At 33.6% G+C, this 16,335-nt stretch overlaps 2 long non-coding RNA genes across 5 annotated transcripts in view; one reads left to right on the top strand and one right to left on the bottom strand.

Annotated features, from left to right (window-relative positions):
- Positions 1–16,335, top strand: part of LOC145678876 (uncharacterized) — a 133,639-nt gene that overhangs the window by 101,686 nt on the left and 15,618 nt on the right. The window contains exon 2 of the long non-coding RNA XR_014130476.1: positions 7,344–7,457. This is a non-coding gene — a long non-coding RNA (uncharacterized LOC145678876). The remainder of the gene's footprint in view (positions 1–7,343; positions 7,458–16,335) is intronic.
- Positions 1–16,335, bottom strand: part of LOC145678875 (uncharacterized) — a 747,802-nt gene that overhangs the window by 68,501 nt on the left and 662,966 nt on the right. The gene's annotated exons all lie outside the window — the stretch shown is intronic.

The following is a 16,335-nucleotide window of genomic DNA, read 5'->3' on the forward strand; positions in this document are numbered from 1 at the left end:
ATAGTTTCTAAATGATTTCTATTCTTATATCAATCATATTCCTATGTTATGCTTCAATACAATTTAAGAACGAAATAATGATCATAAGCTTGCCAATATACAATATAATTTAGCAAGCACGTAACGACAGAACGATTGCCAGTGGTTCATTGCGGTTTAAATATATTAAACCTATAATGACAGCATACTTGGTAGGGATATACTATGATTTACAGAAAACTTTTAGACGATGCTCCCTATAATCCTTTCATTTAATGGGGTAGAGTTTCCGATAGTAGTATGAATGTTCATTTTTTTTTTTTTTTTTCATTTACATGGTCATTATTTGCCTATAGATAAAAGCACTGGGACCGTCTCTACTTACAGAAGAAATGTAAATAAACTAAGCAGCATATTTTATTTTAGAAATAAATTACATACATAAACAGCTATACACGAAGTAAGACTTGTCGTTTGGTAGAAATACTCATATCTGACTGGATGACTCTATATTTTACTGGTATTAAATTCGCCTCTGGAATGCAGGGTTCCTGGTTTGATTCCAGAGATGAACTCATGAATTTATTAGGCTTTAATTTCAAACTCTCTGAATAAAATTATAGATCAAGAAGAGAAGTGCAAATGATTTTAAAGAAGCCCAAGTGGAGCATGACCATAAAAAGGTTGTGAATCACTAGTTTAAATTAAAAGATTTACATTTTATCTCCAAAGATTCGCCTATACCTGCAGCCAAGGCCGGATTTAGGGGTGGTACAAAGGTGCACGTGCACTCCCCTTTGTTGTAAATTCACACTACCTAAAGTGAGAAGCTAGCAGTGAGTTTTGCAAAATCAACAGTTTCAGTCAATTTTCTGAAGGTTGAAGGAAAAGGATTTATCGAGAACAGAAACTTAGCATTTCCGGGGCAACTCCTCATTCACACCACAGATACCTAAAGGCATTTTAAACACACAAGTTTAACTCAAATGTACTGGCTGTTATTTGGTGCGCCCCCCTTCCCTCAGAAAATCCTGGTCTGGCACTGCCTGCACCTATATTATGAGATTATTTTTAATACACCGACATTTGTTCTTATTTATAGTTTAAATACCACTTTCCATTGTTACTGCTTGTGCAATGTAATTGATGTTTTGGTGTTCACTTGAAAACGGCATACAATAGGATTCCGAAACTTAGAAGATATAATATCTGTTCAATTTAATTTTTCAACATTAGATCATTTCAATCCAGGCTTTTCTTTGCTGTAATAATATATTTTGCATGGTGGGAAGGTATGTTACACGAGCTTCGTATAGAAAAACCACATGTATGAAAGTGTTTGTGTCAAAAAGGACAATCTGTAAAGCTAAAATATTTCATAGTTAACTTAAGCTACTTTTTCTTTCTTTATTTATTTCAGTGTGCGCGTTCTGCTTCGTTCCTCCTCTGTCGTATATACGATATAACATCCAATAAGCGAGTGGCGCAGCGTACAACAGGGGGGGGGGAAGAGAAGCGAAGAAAGTTTTCATTTTGTACGATTATAAATAACAGTTACACGAACTTTCTTACAACATTTACGACCATGTAAATTCCCAGAGTATCAATCGACACCCAAAAAGCAGCGGAGCGTGTGGTCTTTGGCGAGATGAAATGTATGGAGACGGTGGGTGCACAGTCTGCAAAGCTCAACACATTATATTACTGTTTTCTATGCGTTTCCCATATTTAAAAATGTGTTTTTCTTTTTGTACGTTAGATGGCAGTACATTATCTCCAATTTTTTGATGACAGCGATAGCTTTTGCAAACCTACGCGTTCTTCAGTTCAAATTATTTTCTTTCCTATAATATTTAGCCATCTCGTGAAAGACAAAATTATTCGGTTCGAACTATCCTCTTCCGAACAATAGTTAAGAGTCTTCATCCCGGTAAAATTAAAATACCGCTAATTTTACAGTAATTATGTAATATCTTCAAATAGATAAAATATAATCGAAATGTGGAACAAGAGCGCCCTAGACAATATTATTTTACATGAGAAACCGTTATCACGACTCACTTATCAGCTTTCGATTTCGAGCCATTTTGATAATCGGCATTTATTTTCAAGTTTCTAAACAGCTGAAAACGGAAAGCCGCTAGGTGATTTGTGATAACGGTACCTCACGCAAAATAATATTGTCTAGGGCGCTCTTGTTCCATATTTCAATTATCTTTTATCTATTTGAAGATATCACATAACTACTGTAAAATTAGCGGTATTTTAATTTCGCCGGGATGAAGACTCTTAACGTTTGATCGTATTATTGTTTTTCTCAACTGTTCTCGTTTGCCGCCTGCGAAATCGTTATGGCAGATTCAAAGGAACAAGGAGTGTGTTTGCTTCCTACTTGGAAAATCGGAAACGAAAACTTACCAAATGCCACAACAGGCTTTCAAGAAGGATACTATGAACCTCACACGGTTTTTTGAGTGGTATGGTCGCTTTAAATATGGTGAGATGAGTGTTGAAGATCATGCTCGTTCTGGGCGTTCTTCGTCTTTTCGAAACGACGAAAACATCGAACAAATCTGCCCCCAAATCAGCGAGGGTCGTTGTTTCATGATCGATGATATTTCAAAACAGGCAGGAGTGAGTTTGAGCTTGTGCCAACATGAGGTTTTGCAAATGAGGTATGTTGCCGCGAAGTTTGTTTCTCGCCTGCTCACACAGGATCAAATCATTCGTCTGAATTTGAGCCAGGACTTGAAAAATCAGATTGAAAGTTATACAAACTTTTTGACCAACATGATGACATTTTCCGAGAATTAAACAAAATCTAAAACGAAAATGTTTTGATGGTGTAGAGGCTGTAATAAGAACTTCGCAGAGCGCATTGGACGATATAAAAGTTTCAGACTTCCAGAGGTGCTTTTCAAACAGTGGGAAAAAAGATGGGAGAAATGAATCACATTTAATACAGAGAACTTTGACGGATACTGAAAGAATTTTGTAAAAAATCTAATAAATTATTTTTTAGAACGAAAGTCCGGTTTATTTTGAGTCTTCCCTCGTATAGTGTGTATTCTTTAATTTTCATTTTCCTGTATAGTAAAGGTTCTAAGCCTTCATAAAATACGTACTTTTCCTTTATTTAAGAGTAATTGGGGAGTTTATTTTCTGTTATATTCTCAAGCAAACAATACATACAAGTACAGTGCTGTATTTTCTGAGGAAACACTCGTACTTATTCTTTTTTTTTTTTTAACCCCATTCCCGATAACCCGGCATTTTCACAAACTTGACGACCCTTCGGTCTATATTAGACCGAGTTTCTAGGACTTTACTGTACATACAGAGACCTGTTTACATTTGGCCTAAACAGTGTGATCCAAGTGTGTTGAAAGTAGGTTTAGAAGTGCAGCTCTGAACGCATTAAGAGTCTTCATCCCGGCGAAATTAAAATACCGCTAATTTTACAGTAATTATGTGATATCTTCAAATAGATAAAAGTTAACTGAAATATGGAACAAGAGCGCCCTAGACAATATTATTTTGCGTGAGGTACCGTTATCACAAGTCACCTAGTGGCTTTCCGTTTTCAGCTGTTTAGAAACGCGAAAATAAATGCCGATTTTCTAAATGGCTTGAAATCGAAAGCAGATAAGTGAGTCGTGATAACGGTTTCTCATGTAAAATAATATTGTCTAGGGCGCTCTTGTTCCACATTTCGATTATCTTTTATCTATTTGAAGATATTACATAATTACTGTAAAATTAGCGGTATTTTAATTTGGCCGGGATGAAGACTCTTAAATCAGATATTTCGAATTCCAGGATTGTCTGGTTATAATTTTCACTTCCACCAAAGCATTTCTCCATGACTCCAAAGCGGTCCATATTAGACTTTAGTGTATAAATAAATTATCCAGTTCAAACTGTTACCCTGTAATATTCAGTATTATTGGCGGTCATAACTTAAAAAAAAAAAGTAGATCAGGTTACTATATCTTCTTCCCTACGATATTTAGAAATAACTTGAATAAAAAAGCAATTATATATTTTTGTCCTAAATATTCACTATTGCCTGTTTTGAAACGGAACAACCCGATTTAAACGATTTTCTATAGTACGAATTCAGCAATAATTTTAATAAAGATACACTCTTCAGTTCAAATAACGTACTTTTTTGTTATCTAATATTTAGCAAAAACTCATTTTTTTTTAAAAAAAAGTATTTTCTTCTTTCAATTATTATTATTATTATTATTATTATTATTATTATTATTATTATTATTATTAATTTGAAAAAAAAATACCAATTACTCTCATAGACATACGTACTCGTTGATTCAAACTGTTTTCTTACGTTGTTGCAGCAAGAGCTAAAAAAATACAGTTCAAACCATTTCCTTTGCTAAAATATTCCACAATTACTTTTATAAAAACAAATCATTTAGTTCGAACTTTTGCGTACAACCTTCAGTACTGGAGCTCATAAAGATACAAAGTATCCAGTTTAAATTGTTGCATCTTTTTTCGTACAATGTTCAAAAAAGAGAGAAAACTCGTATCGAAACGTAATTATCAAGTTCTGTCCAAAAATGTCTGTTTTGAAACCGAATTACCCGCTTCAAGCTATTTCCCACAACATTCAATAGGTCTTCAAATGAATTATTATCCGATTCAATTTTTCTCTACAGTATTTAGATCGAAGATATTCAGAACTCTCTCTTTAAGTATGAAAAATGAAATCTTTAAGTTTTACGTCCCACGATTATGCCAGCTAGGCTAAAGGAGACGATGCGATGATGATGAGAAAGGAAGTGGATGAAATAGTGGAATGAAGAGTGGGAGGAAAGAGAAGAACCCGAAAAAACCCACGAGCACAATGTTTGTCCATCACAAAGCTCACTTGCCACGAGCTGGGATCAAATCCAGCCCCCATGCATCAGAGGTGAACGCTCTACCACTGAGCCACCGCGGCACCTCTCTTTATATATTATACCGATTCAATTTTCCAATTTGTTCTTTCTTTCTCAGATTGTTCAGCAATAAGTACTGTAAAATAAAAACATTGCAGTTAAAAAGATGTATTTCCTAAAATATTCAATAGTAAATATTACAAACTGTTAACTACAACACAAACTCTCATCCAGAGACGCATTCACGGAAGGGGGCCACCAAGTCTGAACCCTCCCCCCCAAACTTTCTACCTCAACACACATTTGTACACTTTCTCAAAACTAGACTTGTTTAACAGCGAAATGGTGGCGTTACGGATGCGTACGAGACGAGACGAAACAGAATTTTACTGATAAAATTCGAATCGAGACACAGCTCTTCCATTAGAGAAATAAACATTTTTCGAGTCGAGACATCACTTTTACAGCACATTTTCGAGACGAGACAGCCTCAAATCTTGTCCTCGTGCGCATCCCTAGCTGGCGTGTTTTTGGAGCTTTTGTCAGTTGGCCACAGATGTTTCAGCGCCACACAAATTAGTTTAATCGATTTTTTCTCAAAAACGACGCATGATCATTTACTCGCAAGCATGACATTTTATTCAGTCTGATGGGAACTATCGATTGGTGGATACTTTTTTCATTGCACTCGAAAGCTATTGTAGAAATTTCTTTCCTAAAATAGTTAGTAACTTTTCAAAAACCAAAATTTCTCGATCCTCCACGATATTCAGCAATAATTGTTATAAAATCAAATCATATTGTTTCCTACGATAGTATTCTGCAACAAGTCTTACAGAACAAATGTATTTAAGATTTAAACTTAGTTTAAAAGCACGAAAACGATAACTTCTCTATAAAATTTCCAACATCATACCGCACCCAGCAGCAATTCTTGACAATAATTGCACAAAGAAACAAAATGCTTGCTAAGACTAGCTGTATAGACACTTTTAAAGCTTATCTGTTGGCTACACTGTTTAATTTCACTATTTCTGCTAAGTACATGTGTTTTAAAGCATGTAGCTGAATGAAAAGTTAATTCACTCCTGAAATGAAACGTCAGTATTTATACATAGTAATTAGGCTATTCATTACCTGATACAAGAGCTTCAAAGAAAACAGATATGCTAAAAGAAAGTAGGGGGAGATTAAATTACCCTCCCTCCCCCCAGTCGTTCACTCAAATGTTACAGGTCATCTGAACTCGGCAGAACATGAATGAAGCATCAGCATGTGACCTCATTTAGATGTTGCCCTCTGATTTCAGGGTGCTAACTAACAAAAAGGTTTTCTTTTCTTCTGTGCTTAATCAGAAGTATGCAGGCACAACATGGGGGCTCACAAGAGCTGCATTACCCTTGGTTGACGGTGTAAACTTCGTTCATTGACGAAGATACGTGAGAGTTTTCTGATGGTTCATTGCAAAACATATATTCTTATCATGCTAATTAAATCTAAGTGAAAGATGAGTGGTAAAATTAGCAAGGGCGTGCGCACAAATAATCTGGAAAGAGGGAGGTCATGTAAATAATTATGTAGGCTAAGTGAGTCAGGTATTTTCCTATCATTTTCTTTTTTAAAGGTATTACGATTTTTTCTTGACCGAATGTTATGTCAGAAGGATGCGTGGGGTCATTAGGACAGTAAACCAGTGTAAGATACCCAGTTTCTTTATACTGTGATCAGTGTTGAATTCAGACATTTTCACCCGGGGGGAATATGAACTCCGCGGGAGGAGGGGAGTTTGCGTGAAGTAATTTCTACATTTTGTGATTTGAGAGTTTCTCCGGGGGAATGAATTTTCTTCGGGGGAGTGATTCCCCAAGGGCTACCCCCTGAATTCATCCCTGACTGTGATTCAAAGTTTGTTATCAAAACCCAGAATTGAGTAGAGGATTTTAGAATTAGGGATATCACATACATAAGACTTGAATAATAGCAATCTTGTCACTAGTGAACGTCAATTCGCCATTAGAAAGAAATCTTGATTTCTTATGCATCTAAAAACAAAGAGGTATACAGGGTGATGCAGCGCACTAATCACGTGTTAGTCGCTGGGCTACACGCAGTCCAACCAGTAGTTAACAGATGGCATTGGAGCGCCTCAGGCCCACAAAAATGGCTGTTACGTTAAGTGGTAGTTGGTTTATCTTCTTATTTGAATATTCCTACAGAAGAAAATTACAATTCTGACACAAAGTTCGAATCCAATTTACAATCCAATGGAATGACACACAATCCAAATAACAACGATGGGAAAATTTAATTTGGTCAGGGCTGACATTAGAGTTGCTGGCAAAGCGAGACGAGACGGAACTCTTCCAATAAAAGTATATTTGTTTTAGACTCCCAATAGAAACATAGGGTATACATTTTTTTTTTTTTTTTTTTTTTTTTTTTTTTTTTTTTTTTTAGAGATGAGACATTTTCCAGAGGATACAGGCAGGTCCATGCCGTGGAAAATCAGCACCCGGAGCGAGAGGAGGAAGACAAACCAACCACGAAGCGCCACCAAGGTTGGCACGAAGCGTAAGTAAATTTTCAAAAAGAAATCCTGCTTTTCCTTGATTCTGAGCACTTTTTATTACTTTTTCCCTTCCATTTTATATATGTGCACATGCATTTTCCTAGTATAAATCTGACCCAGGTCAAAATATAAAAATTAGATTGAAAAATACTGCTGTTGATCTAAAATATTCCAAATAACTTTTCCTCTTTCCTTCTTTTCTTTTATTTTTCCTCCCGAATTTTGCGCCTCCTAACTTCGGCGCCCGGAGCCACCGCTCCGCTCGTTCGTCCCCACCCTACCGCGGCACGGTATTGCATACAGACACCAGTGTTGTCTCGTATGTATCTCAAATGTCGTCTCTGACCAATTAAGTTCAAGTTATTTTACCTATTGTTATAAACACGAATACAACTGAGAAATAACAATCGGAATAAACGTTCTCTGTCATTATTGCTACGCAGCGTGTTTGAACCAGGAACCTCCATGCAGATCTGTAAAGTAGTCTCGTATCCGCTCAGGAAAATTTGCAGTCAATCGTGTATTATTGCCTAGCGGGACATCACTCCGTCTTAGCTCCCGACTTCCAATTCAACGGAAGAGGATTTTAAAAAGCCGTAAAGCAGCTCGTAAACTGTTGGCGTAATGTCATCTTAACATTCTCTTCTTCCCCTTCATCCCCCCACCCTTCTCCAAGTGCTTCGACCGCACTGTCACACAGTTATCGCACATTCCTCGAGAATTACTCCGCTAGACTTCTCTTGGCTGTTTACGAGATAAAGAAGAAAATAGGTCAACAGACCATCGGCAGTCACTTCTTGGAGACATGCAGTGATCAAATGCCAACAGTCTGAATTGCCATCAGTTTGACTTTTTATTATTATTATTATTATTATTATTATTATTATTACTGAAAACAGAACAATTCAATTGAATATATTTTCAGGTATTGGTTAACTTCCTAATTATAAATACATACTAATTATAATACTAATTATAATATATACTTCCTAATTATAATACATAAATAATTATTTATGTATTATACACAATACAGTATTACCAAATTTTCAGTACCTCCGATAAAATGAATTTATCTCAAAAGTAATAAATATAATAGGCAATACTCTCTTTCTGAAGGAAAAAAGTGCCGGTATTCAACGTGAATATATCATTTTACACATTCTGATTTAGTAAACCATTGGTTCCCAACCGATGTTTCCCGACACATTGATGTATCACACAGTCCCCTAAGGTGTGACACGAAATTTTAGAAGTATTTAATAATAAGTAGTTAAAATCGAGACAGACTGTACCACTCAACACCTCCGAAGGTAGCAATAATGCTCAGTGGTATCTATAATCATTATAAAACTTATTATTATTATTATTATTATTATTATTATTATTATTATTATTATTATTATTATTATTATTATTATTATTATTATTGAAACAAATTGAATCGTTGAGTTCGAAAACCGGTCATCTCCATCAAAGCTAATTTGAGAGGAGTAACAAACAAAACTAAATTAATAAATATGTATCTGACATATAGGGCTGTTTTCATTTTTGAACCGTAGAACTAACATTTGTCTACTTTTCAAAAATGAAAATAACCCTATATATCAGATACATATTTATTAGTTTTGTTTTGTTTGTCACTCCTCTCAAATTAGCTTTGATGGAGATGACCGGTTTTCGAACTCAACGATTCAAGTTGTTTCACTCTTATAATAAAAATATCAAACAAGTGTGTCGTCAGTCAGGAAAGGTTGAGAACCACTGGACTAAACAAGTGGAAGAAATTAGTAAGCATTGGTATCTATTAACTGAAACAAGAAATACAAATCACTTAACAATGTAACTTTTATATTTTAAAAATAATAACTGTGTAAAAGTTTCGCCAACTAACATATTGTAGTGTTGCCACCTGGCCGGTTTTTCAACAGCCTGGCCGAAAATATTCGAAGTATAGATTTAAAAAGTAACTTTCATTCTGTAAATCCAAAACTGTCACCTTTCACCATCTATCAACGATTAATATATTTTATTCATCTGTTTAAATAATTTTAAAGAGATGACTAGGACTGTATTAGGGAAAGCTTGAAATTTACTTGTAAAGAATTTTATACATTCATTGAGAGTGAGAAAAGGCTTCTTAAAGCAATTTCCTATAGGTGAAGTATAAGTTTAAAGAATAAATTTCATTTTCCAAATCCAAAATTTTAACGTAAAAATTAATATACTTTTGGTCATCTGTTTCGATAATTTTAAAGAAGTGGCAGTTACTGGTAAATACAGTACAACAAAATGATCAATACCGACATCAGTTTCTCATTTATAGTACAATGTATCTATTAAGCTTATTAGTGAAAGTACTAAGGATATGCAGAATACAGGTGCTAATGCACTTTTGTCCACGATAGTACGTTTCCTTCGCATGGATGAGTCCGAGCAGAGACACTTCACACTTAAAACTTTATCATAGGGAATTTTGTCGGGGGTACCGGTTTTTTCTTTCAGAGTTGGCAACCCTAACATATTGACAGTTTCAGATAGTTGGTGAAATATTTACACAATTATTATTATTATTATTATTATTATTATTATTATTATTATTATTATTATTATTATTATTATTATTATTATTATTATTATTATTATTATTAGACCCTATTATTTTGAAATAAACGTTGGTTTTTCCAGTGATTTCTATTTCTAGTTCAAGATATCTAGGATAGCAAAGCTAGTTAATTATCGACATCTATTGATTGCATTATCTTTGACTTGTATATAACGTTCTCTCTTTCAAGTTTCAAATTGATTTAAATTTAGAAATTCACACAAATTAAAAAAAAAATAGTTGGAGAAATATATTTTTTAAAAAACTTCAGAAAAAGTGCCAGTTTTACTTATCCTTTCATACCGCCAGAGAAAATGTACTGATCATATTCTCGCATTTGTGGTAAACAAATTCAAACCATATTCACGAAGAAATTAAATGTCGACTAAAAGCAGGGAATTCGTGTTATTATTCAGTTCAAAATCTTTTTGTCGTCGCCAAATCTGTTCAGGAATTTGGAGTTTAAAATATATATATAAAACAATAATTTTAAAGAAGTGGCAGTTACTGGTAAATACAGTACAATAGAATGATCAATACCGATTTCAGTTTCTCATTTATACCACAATGTATCTATTAAGCTTATTAGTGAATGTACTAAGGATATGCAGAATACAGATGCTAATGCACTTTTATTAGAACCAGAAGTGGTCGAATTTTACTATTACTTCCCGTTTCAATATTAATTTCCGTACAATAAAAACGATAACGGATATTAAGAAGCGGCTTTTCGAAAGCGATTCAGCGTCCCAAGAATCAGCCGTTGTCCCGTATGGTTTCGAAACACGGTCGCTTACTCTGAGGGAAGAACGCAGACTAAAAATATTTGGGAATAAAATCCTGAGATTAATGTTCGAATCCAAGAGGAACTTCATAGTTTACGCCGTTTACCATACATTGTTAGGGTCATCACCTCTAGGAGGCTCAGATGAGCAGGTCATGTAGCCAGGATGGAAGAAAGTAGGAACGCTTTCAAAGACTTAACTGAAAGACCATTAGGAAGACCTAGGCGCAAATGGGAGGACAATATTGAGATGGATCTTGCAGAAATAGAAATACAAAATAGAAACTGGATCCAGTTGGCTAAGGATAGAAGTCAATGGAGAGCTTTTGTGAATGCAGCATTGGACCTCCGGGTTCCATAGGCCATACAGTTAGTTACTCAAATCAACATAGTATCGAAAGCTATTTTGAAAGAAATTAAGAAAAAAATACATCCATGTAGCATAAATATGTGAAACTTTTTAACTTCTATTATTATTATTATTATTATTATTATTATTATTATTATTATTATTATTATTATTATTATTATTATTATTATTATTATTATTATTATTATTCTATTATTATTATTATTATTATTGAATTTAATGACAGGTTAACATGAATACAAATAATAATAATAATAATAATAATAATAATAATAATAATAATAATAATAATAATAATAATAATAGTGGAATACGTAAATACATTAATCTACTTAATGAAGAACTTTATTGCATAAAATTATATATATAGACGCAACAAAGAGTGTCTTTTAACACACTTAAACTATTTACTAGTATGTTAATGCATTTTCATATGTCGTATGAAACACATTTCAGCATAATTGTTAGATTTAATGTAAATTAAGGCATTAATTGAGTAGAAAGTGTTATATGTTGTATGTGTTAAAGCTCAATCCATCTTTAGGGAATTAGCATTCCATTATGAATGAGATAAAAACATAGGATGATAAGGTTCTAATACAGTCTACAGATATATAGTCTATATGCTCTGCATGGTTCTCAAGAACATTTTGATATTGCTTTCTTATTGACGCATGTCTATATACTCTATTCCATAATATCTATCTATTCAGCAGGGACCAGGTTGTGGCTTCCAGTAATCCAGCTAATGAAGGCGAAATAGTGTGATGGAGAATTGCTTATGTACTGCGAGAGGTAATCTGCGCACTCAGCAAATGGACCGAATTCAAGTCCCAATTGTGGTTCCGCGTAGCGTAGTCGCTAACGCTCTTGTCTATGGTGCGAGCTGCCTCGGGTTTGATTCCCGGTAGGGATACTCGAGTGTAAAAGCTTTTTTCAGGCCAGCCATTCTGAATGAGGTTTATTTAACTCATTCCCATCAGGCAAATGCCGGAATGGTATCTAACATATAGACGCTTCCTTCCTTTCCCAATCTTTTCTTCATTTTCTTCCCTCGGATAGTGTGATCGTCAAGTGACGTCATCTCTCACACGTGACGGCCCGACATGGCTTTAGAAATAGTGTAATGCAGAAATCTAATTCCTGAATCATCCGTCAAGTCTCAATTGTGGTTCGGACTCCACGTTAATAAAAGAGACCCAGTACTGTATATAACTGCAGTCTTTCATAAGAACCAAAAATAAATAAATAAATAAATAAATAAAAAATAAAATAAAATAAATAATAATTCAAATAATATATGTTCAACAACTTTGGCTCTCATCAAGCATTCATAAGGCTTAATTGGCGATCTTTTAGTTCAGAAACAAAAAAACAAAAAAAATAGCAACTAGGACTGCCTAGGCGACAAGACTTGAGATTATTTCGTCTAGAAAAGGTGTCCTGAAAATGATATCTAACTATGGAATACATATATGTTTTCTTATTTTCTTATTGGAAGAGCAATGTCTCGTCTCATCTCGTCTCATAAGTAAACCCTAGATGGGAAAGTTCTTGTAGCCAGAAAAGAAAGGAAATTTTAGTTAGGAAGAGCCCGTTGGATTTTCGATCCAATCTTATTGAAAAAAGAAAGGAATTAATTTCTGTTGTTCATTTCGAAGATGCTGTTGGTTAACACCATGTACTGGATAAGTATTCGTACATGGAAAGAAATGTATAGTTTAACGTCCTACAGTTACCTCCGATAACGTAGAAGAAGGGTAATAAATGTAAGTTAATGAGAATGGAAGGATTGTTTTAAATAAAGATAGTATAATGTGAACAACCAAAAAAACTGCTGGATGCGTTGTTGACCACTGCAATGTCAAGGATCCTATTACCATTTGTTCACCGAAATTTTCCGGGATTTCTAGGTGGAACTCAAAGCTATGAAAAACATATTGTATCAACCATATTGAAATATGAAAAACAATACATATATATAGGCTAGGATATAGAGGTGTGCGTCGGTGCACCCTCCCACCGTTGTAAATATATTCTAGGCTATCTACAGTGAGAAGCTAGCACTGAAAATAGCAACACTTTCCGAAAATTTCTGCTGTAGCGAAGTTTTGCAAAAGCATAGTTTAAGTCAATTTTCTGAAGGGTGAAGGAAAGGATTCCCGAAGGAAAACAATAATAATAAACATACCGGTAAATAATAAAAATAAACGTTAAGTCCATCCCATCTTGAAAAACAAAACCTTCAAACTATTCTCGAACAGACCTACCACTTGTCTTTGTAGACAAGAACAAAAATCAACTTTCGTACATAACAATCTAAAAAAAGAAAAAAGAAAAAAAGAAAAAGAAAAAAACGCGGAAAAGAACGGGAATTACACTAGCCTAGCAACTGAAATTAAAAACATGTGAAAACAACAAACTTGCAACCATAGCTCCACTCTTAATATCTGACTCAGTACTTATACCAAGAACTCTGAAGACCAAATTAAGTCATATAAAGATTGAATACACGCGCAGATTTAAATTGCAAAAACGAGCAGGATGGTTTGAGTTTCTCAATGATCAGATATAGAGAAGAGAAAAAAATAGTCTCTGCTAAGCCAGACCACAATAACACAAAAGGGAATCTCAGTTAGGAATAATAATAATAATAATAATAATAATAATAATAATAATAATAATAATAATAATAATAATAATAATAATAATAATAATAATAATAATAATAATAAATTATTTATCTGCAGAAAGAAGGTAACATCGTCGTTATTGGCTACAACTAAAAACCTTTAAAATTCCGGTCATGCTTTACCATTAATGATGTTTTGTAGTTAGCAAGATATTTTTGACAGTTAGTATAAAAGGCTACAAATTGTGGAGGCTTTCGGAATAATATTTTATATTTATCCTAATCTGGTAGCATTTCTGGGGTGATTATTCGAAGAAGGTAATTGGCTTCCAGTCGATTTGTGTAGATATTATCTTTTACAAAAAATGGAAATTATAGTTGGAACGGGCTACAAAAGATTGGAATGAAAAGTTATGATAACTTTCTGTTGTTTGGAACAGAAAACGATATTCGTATATCATGAAATAGACAGAAGTTATGAAAGTAGAACTGTCAGAAACCTGGCAACAGTGTATGGACAAATGGTTCCAACTTTTGGAGACATGCAGACACAGCAGCGATTCTGTAGCCAATGGGCATGCGCGATTCACGTGCAAGTCGATAAGAAAAGGCTCCAACACCACACCCAAAAAACCCACAGCACGGCGGTCCCCTGCTTTTTCCCCGAGCAAAGACCTGCACTGGGAAACAAAACACTCGCAGCTTTAGCACTGCAACGCGCTGACTATATACGTTGCTACAACCAGCCACTGCAGATAGTGGAATTTGAAAGTTCATATAGATTAAACGGAAAAAGTGAAGGGGATGGTGCAAAATGGGATTATATGTCGATATCTGTATACGTGTCACAACCTCAGTATTTTTTTCGAAAGAAAGGTACAAGCCTATCTCGTGACCTGAATTAATCTTGATAACATAGACAAGATTAGACCGGGGAATTTACCCTCGAAATGTCTGAATATTTTCGCACGATACAAGCAGTTAAAAAAAAAAATAGCTATTCACTTTCAAATAAAATATTTCTATCCTAAATTATAGGTATTAGAATATACATATAAAAATCGTTGCATCTAGAGATCAAAAATAGTAATAATTTTCCATCATAAACTTCATTCGAGTTCAAATGTAATTGATATGATCCCACATTACTTTGAAAATTACGAATATTAATTGGAGCTACCCCTTGAGTGCGTATTCTTACGTTCAAACCCTACTAGGAATGCAGAGCTCTCCTATGTTAATCTAAAGAATATTTAGGATCCCAATTTAACAGCAGGTATCGATTTTACTGTTATATAAGGGCTTAAAGCACAATGTTTAATTAATGACATCAATTCCATATGTACATTTTCCATAATTTCTTCCATAATTTAAAGTACCATCAAAATTATTGCATAGTATTTTGTGTTCAAATATTGTTCAAGTTGTTGCAACTTCTTTGTAAGTGTTCAAACTTGCTTAAAATTGTTTCACAGACAACTTAGAAGTCTTTAAACATAAATAAAATTGTTCCACAATAATTTGTAAAGTGTTCAAATTTAAATAAAATTGTATTATAACAATTTGTAAATCATCAAACATAATTAAAATTGTTGTATAATAGTTTCTAAGTCATCAAACATAAACAAAATTGTTTTATAATAATTTATAAGTTATCCAACATCAATAAAATTGTATTATAATAATTTCAAAGTTATCAAACATAAATAAAATTGTTTTATAATAATTTATGTCATTAATCATAAATAAAATCGTTTAATATTGTGTAAGTCATCAAACATAAATAAAATTGTTTTATAATAATTTATAAGTCATCAATCATAAATAAAATTGTTTTTAATAATTTATGTAATCAAACATAAATAAAATTGTTGTGCAATAGTTTCTAAGTCATCAAACACAAATAAAATGGTTTTATAATAATTTATAAGTTATCCAACATCAATAAAATGGTTCTATAATAACTTATAAGTGTTCAAAAATGAATAATAGTGTTTCATAGTAATTTATGTGTTCAAATATTCATAAAAATTCGTACCATAAAAATTTAAAAAAAAATCAAAAATGACTCATTTCAGTGGTTGACTGCTCACCTTTGGTGTGAGGGTCCCTAGTTTAATTCCAGACTATTTGAGTCTGTGGTGGAGAACACTGTATCCTTGAATTCTTTTAGAGTTCTCCTATTTCCTCTCAGAGCATTCCACTAATTATTTAAGAATTATTCCCTTTCATTAATTATCCGTCTCCTTTAGCCTAAAGGGAATAACCATAAGGGTTAAAACTGAAAGATTTCATTTAATTTTTCGTGAATAAAATTGCTTCACTATGAAGTGTTAGGAGTCCTCATCCCTGCGAAATTGAAATAATCCTAATTTTACAGTAACTATGTGATATCTTCAAATAGATAAAAGATAATCGAAATGTGGAACAAGAGCGCCCTAGACAATATTATTTTACATGAGAAACCGTTATCAAGACTCACTTATCTG

This window comes from Thermobia domestica, chromosome 2, assembly GCF_964235325.1.
Source record: "Thermobia domestica chromosome 2, izTheDome1.hap1.1, whole genome shotgun sequence".
NCBI classification, from domain to species: Eukaryota; Metazoa; Arthropoda; class Insecta; order Zygentoma; family Lepismatidae; genus Thermobia; species Thermobia domestica.